Source organism: Microtus ochrogaster, unplaced genomic scaffold (assembly GCF_000317375.1).
Source record: "Microtus ochrogaster isolate Prairie Vole_2 unplaced genomic scaffold, MicOch1.0 UNK56, whole genome shotgun sequence".
Lineage (NCBI taxonomy): Eukaryota > Metazoa > Chordata > Mammalia > Rodentia > Cricetidae > Microtus > Microtus ochrogaster.
In genome coordinates, this window is record NW_004949154.1 from 1992625 (window position 1) to 1998956 (window position 6332).

The 6332-nt window shown below is 39.1% G+C and overlaps 1 pseudogene; it reads right to left on the reverse strand.

Moving 5' to 3' along the window:
• Window positions 1–537: 537 nt before the first annotated feature.
• LOC101998383 lies at window positions 538–3183 on the reverse strand (annotated as a pseudogene).
• Between the last annotated feature and the right edge of the window lie 3149 nt (window positions 3184–6332).

Here is a 6332-nt window from a genome sequence, read left to right on the forward strand (position 1 = left end):
TGGACCTAACAAACAAGCTGGTGTAGCTATCCTAATATCTAACAAAATAGACTTCAAACTAAAATCAATCAAAAGAGACAAAGAAGGATATTTCATATTAGTCACAGGAAAAATCCATCAAGAGGAAATCTCAATACTGAACATCTATGCTCCAAATAAAGGGCACCCACATTTGTAAAAGAAACACTACTAAAGCTTAAATCACACATTAAACCCCACACACTAATAATGGGAGACTTCCACCGCACTCTCACCACTGGGCAGGACTGCCAGATAGAAACTTAACAGAGAAATAAGGGAACTAACAGATGTTTATGACTCAAATGGACTTATATAGACTTAAATGGACATCCATAGAACACCAGACGTTATTCTAAATCCTGTGGGAGAAAATAAGGTTCCTTAAGGCAGCGTGGGTCAGTCTAGGATTGAAAACCTAAGAGACGTAGGGGATGATGAGCACTTCACAGACCAAGGTAGTAATGAGCACAGCTACTGCTCTATTGCCACTGTTTATTTACTGTGACTTCCTTCCCATCAGTCCCTCCTTGATTGACGAATAATTTTCCTATGAAGTAATGTTTTTGGCTTCCTGAGCCAGAATATTCTTGCCAAAAACCTTTTCACAGCTTCAGTCACCTTATGCTGTAGATTAAGGAATTCAGCAATGGGCAGGAAAAAAAGTATAGACAAGAGATACTGCCTGGCCTTCCTCTGGGGGTATAGCTGGATCTCAGGTGAAAAGTAAATGAGGGAGCAACACCCAGGCTGCAAGACAACCCACTAGGAGATGTGAGGAGCCCGGCACATCCTTCCTCTCTGCTGACTTCATCCTCAGGATGGTAGCCACAATGCAAAGGGAAAAAGGGAATGGCCACTGCAGCCATGCTGAGGGCAAAGAGAGTTGTCTGGTGTATGCCGGTGTCTGTACAGGCCAGGCATATGACTGCAGGCATGTCACAGAAGACGTGGTAGATTTCACTGTGACCACAGAATGGAAGGTGGCCGATCAGAATGGTCAAAGGCAGTGACAACAGGAATCCCAGCCCCAGAGAACCTCAAGTCATCTGCCCACACAGCTGCCAAGTCATAATGAGGCTATAGTGCAGTGGATGACAGATGGCCACATACCTGTCATAGGCCATGATGGCGAGCAGGTAAAGACACAATCAGATCCTCCTAGAAGGATCTGGGCCCCACAGCTGGACAGAGAGATAAGCACCTTCCCCATGGAGAGGATACTAGCCAGAGTCAATGGAGCAATGTTGATGGAATAATCAAGCTCTCACGTGGCTAGCACAAAAAGAAAGAAGTACATTGGGATATGGAGGGAGTGATCCTGCCAGACAGTGAGCCCAATGGTGAGGTTTCCAATGAGGCTTCCTATATACAGCAGCAAGAAGCCCACAAACACCAGGGCAGCTTCTGTGGAGATGGGAAAAAGAGGCCTTTAGAACAGTATAGAGGCTAAAAAGGAGGATAACAGAGTGCATGGGAATGGGATGAAGGCTTCTGGGAGGAGGAAAGAGACAAGGAGAGGAAAATGGTACAAGGAATGAGGGAGGAGTTTCAACAAAACAAAATATGTGTACAAATGTGACGCTGTGATCTATTGCTTTGCTATTTTAAAAATTAAATACATCGTAATAAGTAGTTTATATTTTATTCAGAACTATAAAGACTTTTTGCTGACTTTATGTGCCTATATAACATCTAGGACCCATAAATGAGAGAAAACATAATATTTGCCTTTCTGAAATGGCCTTAATTTCCTTATTATGCTTATCTCCAGTTTCATCTATTTTCCTGCAAATGAGGAAATCTGTCTCTCCTTTATGTATTAAAAAGTTCTTTGTGATATAAGCCACATTTACTTAATGCATTCCTTTGTTGATAGATAGATAGGTCAGATCTGTAACTTAGCTACCTTGGAGACTTCTATATGCCTACAATGTATTTTTGCTAAATTCTTCCATGTAAGTATCCAAAAGTAGTATAGCTGGGTCACATAGCAAATCCATTTGTAGTTTTGTTGAATGGTGATTGGACTAGATCACATTCCCCAAAATGAGTGTATCAGTGAACCTGCTGTCCAGCATTTCTTATCTTTTAGTTGATAAGTGTGTGTGTGTGTGTGTGTGTGTGTGTGTATACAGATGACATGAAAAGTAGAAAAGAAAGAAGTTAAATACGTTCTAAAATTCAGTATAAATGACTGCACAACATACCCAAAGTTATGGGACACAATGAAAGCAGTGCTGCGAAGAAAGTTCATAGCACTAAATGCCTACGTAAAGATGGGAAAACCCCACCCTAGCGAACTAACAGAACGACTGAAAGTTCCAGTACAAGAAGAATCAAACTCACCCAGGAGGAGTAGATGGCAGGAAATAATCAAACTGAGGGCTGATGAAGAAAATAGAAACAAAGAAACAATGAGACCGAGTTGGTCCTTCAAGAAAATCAACAAGATTGACAAACCTTTATCCAAATTAACCAAAAGGCAGAGAGACAGAATATCCAAATAAACAAAATCAGAAATGAAAAGGGTGACATAACAACAGATACTGATCTATTCAACATAGTTCTTGAAGTTCTGACTAGAATAATAAAACAGCAAAAGGAGGTCAAGGGGATACAAATTGGAAAGGAAAATGTCAAACTTTCGTTATTTGCAGATGACATGATAGTATATATAAGTGACCCCAAAACCTCTACCATGGAACTCCTACAGCTGATAAATACCTTCAGTAATGTGGTAGAATACAAAATCAACTAAAAATAAAATAAGTATCCTTCCTATATACTAATGATAAAGAAGCTGAGAAAAAAATCAGAGAAACATCACCCTTCACAAAAGCCACAAATAACAAAATATCTTAGGGTAACACTAACAAAAGTAAAAGACCTTTTTGACAAGAACTTTAAGTCTTTGAAGAAAAATAACAAAGAATATACCAGAAAATGAAATATCTCCCATGCTCTTGGATGGGTAGACTCAACATAATAAAAATAAAAATCCTACCAAACGCAATCTATAGATACAATGCAATCCTCATTAAATCCCAAGACAATTCTTCACAGAACTTGAAAGAACAATATTCAACTTCACATGGAAAAACAAAACCCTAGGATAACCAAAATAATCCTATACAATAAAGAACCTTCTAGAGGTATCGTCATCCCTAACATCAAACTCTATTATAGAGTTACAGCAATGAAAACAGCTTGGTATTGGTATAAACACAAACAGGTTGACCAACTGAATCAAAATGAAAACCTGGATATTAATCCAAACACCTATGAACAATGGAATTATTGGTTGTCAAGATGTAGAAGAATGCAAATAGATTCATATCTATCACCATGCACAAAACTCAAAATCAAATGGATTAAAGACTTCAATATAAATCTGACCACACTAGAAGTGATAGAAGAGAAAGTCGGAAGTAACCTTCAATGCATGGGCACAGAAGACCAATTCCTAAATATAACACCAGTAGCACAGACACTGAAAGAAACAATAAATAAATGGGACCTCTTGAAACTGAGAAGCTTCTGTAAAGCAAAAGACACAGTCAATAAGACAAAAGGGCAGCTTGCTGAATGGGAAAAGAGCTTCACCAACCCCATCATCAGAAAGAGTACTGATCTCCAAAATATATAAAGAAACCAAGAAATTAGACATCAAAATTCCAAATAATCCAATTTGAAAATAGAGTACAGAACTAAACAGAGAATTATTAACAAAAGAATCTCAAATGGCTGAAAGACACATAAGAAAATGTTCAACATCCTTAGCCATCAGGGAAATTAAAATCAAAATGACTCTGAGATACCATCTTACACCAGTTTAAATGGCTAAGATCAAAAACACCAATGATAGTTTATGCTGGAGAGGATGTGAAGTAAGGGGAACACTCCTCCATTGCTGGTGGGAATGCAAACCTATACAACCACTTTAGAAATCAGTATGGCCGTATCTCAGAAAATTGGGAATCAACCTGCCTCAGAACCCAGCAATACCACGCTTGGGCATATACTCAAAGGATGCCCAATTTTACCACAAGGACATTTGTTCAACCATGTTCGTAGCAACATTATTTGTATTAGAAAGAACCTGGAAACAACCTAGATGCCCCTCAACTGAAGAATGGATAAAGATAATGTGGCACATTTACACAATGGAGTACTACTCAGCAGTAAAAAAACATGGCATCTTGAACTCTGCATGCAAATGGATGGAACTAGAAAAAAAATCATCCTGAGTAATGTAACCTAGATCCAGAAAAATGAGCATGGTATGTACTCAGTCGTAAGTGGATACTAGCTGTAAAGCAAAGGATAACAAGCCTATAGTCTATTACCATAGAGAAGCTAAGGAACAAGGTGAATGCTGAAATATATAAATACCCCTGGGAAGAGGAAACACAGAGTTTCTCCTGACAAAATTGGGAGCATGGAGGTGGGGATAGAAGCGAGGGCAGAAGGGGAGGAAGAGGGGAGAATGAGAGGGGGGAAGAGAACTTGAGGGAACAGGATAGTCTAGATGGGGAAAGTGCAGAGATGAGAGCAAGAAAAGAGATATTTTGATTGAGGGAGCCATTGTGGGGCTAGCAAGAAACATGGCACTAGAGAAATTCCCAGGAATCCATGAGGATGACCCCAGCTAAGACCCTAAGCAGTAGTGGAAAGGGTACCCAAACTGACCTTGCCCTATAGTCAGATTTATGACTATCTTAAATGTCTCTATAGTACCATCATCCAGCAACTGATAGAGACAGGGGCAGAGAACCGCAGTGAAGCACTGGGCTGAGCTCCCCAAGTTCAGTTAAAGAGTAGGAAGAGTGAGAATATGAGCATAGAGGTCAAAACCATGATGTGGATACCCTGAAACAGCTTACTTGAGCTAATGGGAGCTCACCAACTCCAGTTGGACAGGGAAGGAAACAGCATAGGTCCAAACTAGTCCCTTTGAATGTGGGTGACAGTTGTATGGCTGGGGCACATTGTGGGGCTACTAGAAGTGGCACCAAGCCTTATCCCTTCTGCTTGTACTGGCTTTTCTTGGAACCTATTCTCTTTGGATGGATACCTTGCCCAGCCTAGATATAGTGGGGAGGGCCTTGGTTCTTTCTCGGAGCAATATGCCTTTACCCTCTTTTGGGAGCAGATGGGGGAGGGGGTGCAGGGAATGGGAGGAGGGGAAGGAGTGGGAACTAGGATTGGTATGCAAAATGAAAAGAGGTAGTTTGTTTACTTTCTTAAAAAATAAAATATAACATAATTACAAATAAAAAATAGCAACAGACACTGATGAAATCAAGAAAACCATCAGGTCATACTTCAAAAACCTGTATTCCACAAAATTGGAAATTTTAAAAGATAGCAAAATTAAATTAAGATCAGATAAATAAATTAAATAGACATATAACCCATAAGGAAATAAAAAGGCTCCCAACCAAAAAAAGTCCAGGGTATGATGGTTTCAGTGCAGAATTCTACCAGAATACTCACAGTTGTCCCACATTATAGAAGCAGAAGGAACACTGCCAAACTCTTTTTATGAGGCTAAAGTTACCCTAAAGCCCAAACCACACAAAGACACAATAAGAAAGAGAATTACAGACCAATCTCCCTCATGAACATTGATGCAGAAATACTCAATAAAATACTGGCAAACTGAGCCCAAGAACACATCATAAAAATCATCCATCATGATCGAGTAGGCTTCATCCAGAGGTGCAGGGATGGGTCAACATATGAAAATCTATCAATGTCATCTACCATATAAATAAACTGAAAGAAAAAAATCACATGACCATCTCATTAGATGCTAAATAAACCTTTGACAAAATCCAACATCCCTTCATGATAAAAGTCTTGGAGAGATCAGGGATGCAAGGAACATTCCTAAACATAATAAAGGAAATATACAGTAAGCCAAGAACAAAATCAAACTAAATGGAAAGAAACTCAAAGCAATTCCACTAAAATCAGGAAAAAGACAAAGCTGTCCATTCTCTCTATACCTTTTCAATATAGTGCTTGAAGTCCTAGCTAGAGAAATAAGACAACAAAAGGAGATCAAGAGGTTACTAATTGAAAAAGGAAGAAATCAAACTTTTGCTATTTGTCGATGGCATGACTGAACGTATAAGTGACCCCCAAAATTCTACAACTTCAATAATGTGGCAGAATACAAGATTAACTCAAAAATATCAGTAGCCCTCCTAAATGATAAATGGGCTGAAAAAGAAATCAGAGAAACATCACCCTTCACAATAGCCACAAACGACGTAAAATATCTTGAGGTAACTCTAATCAAACAA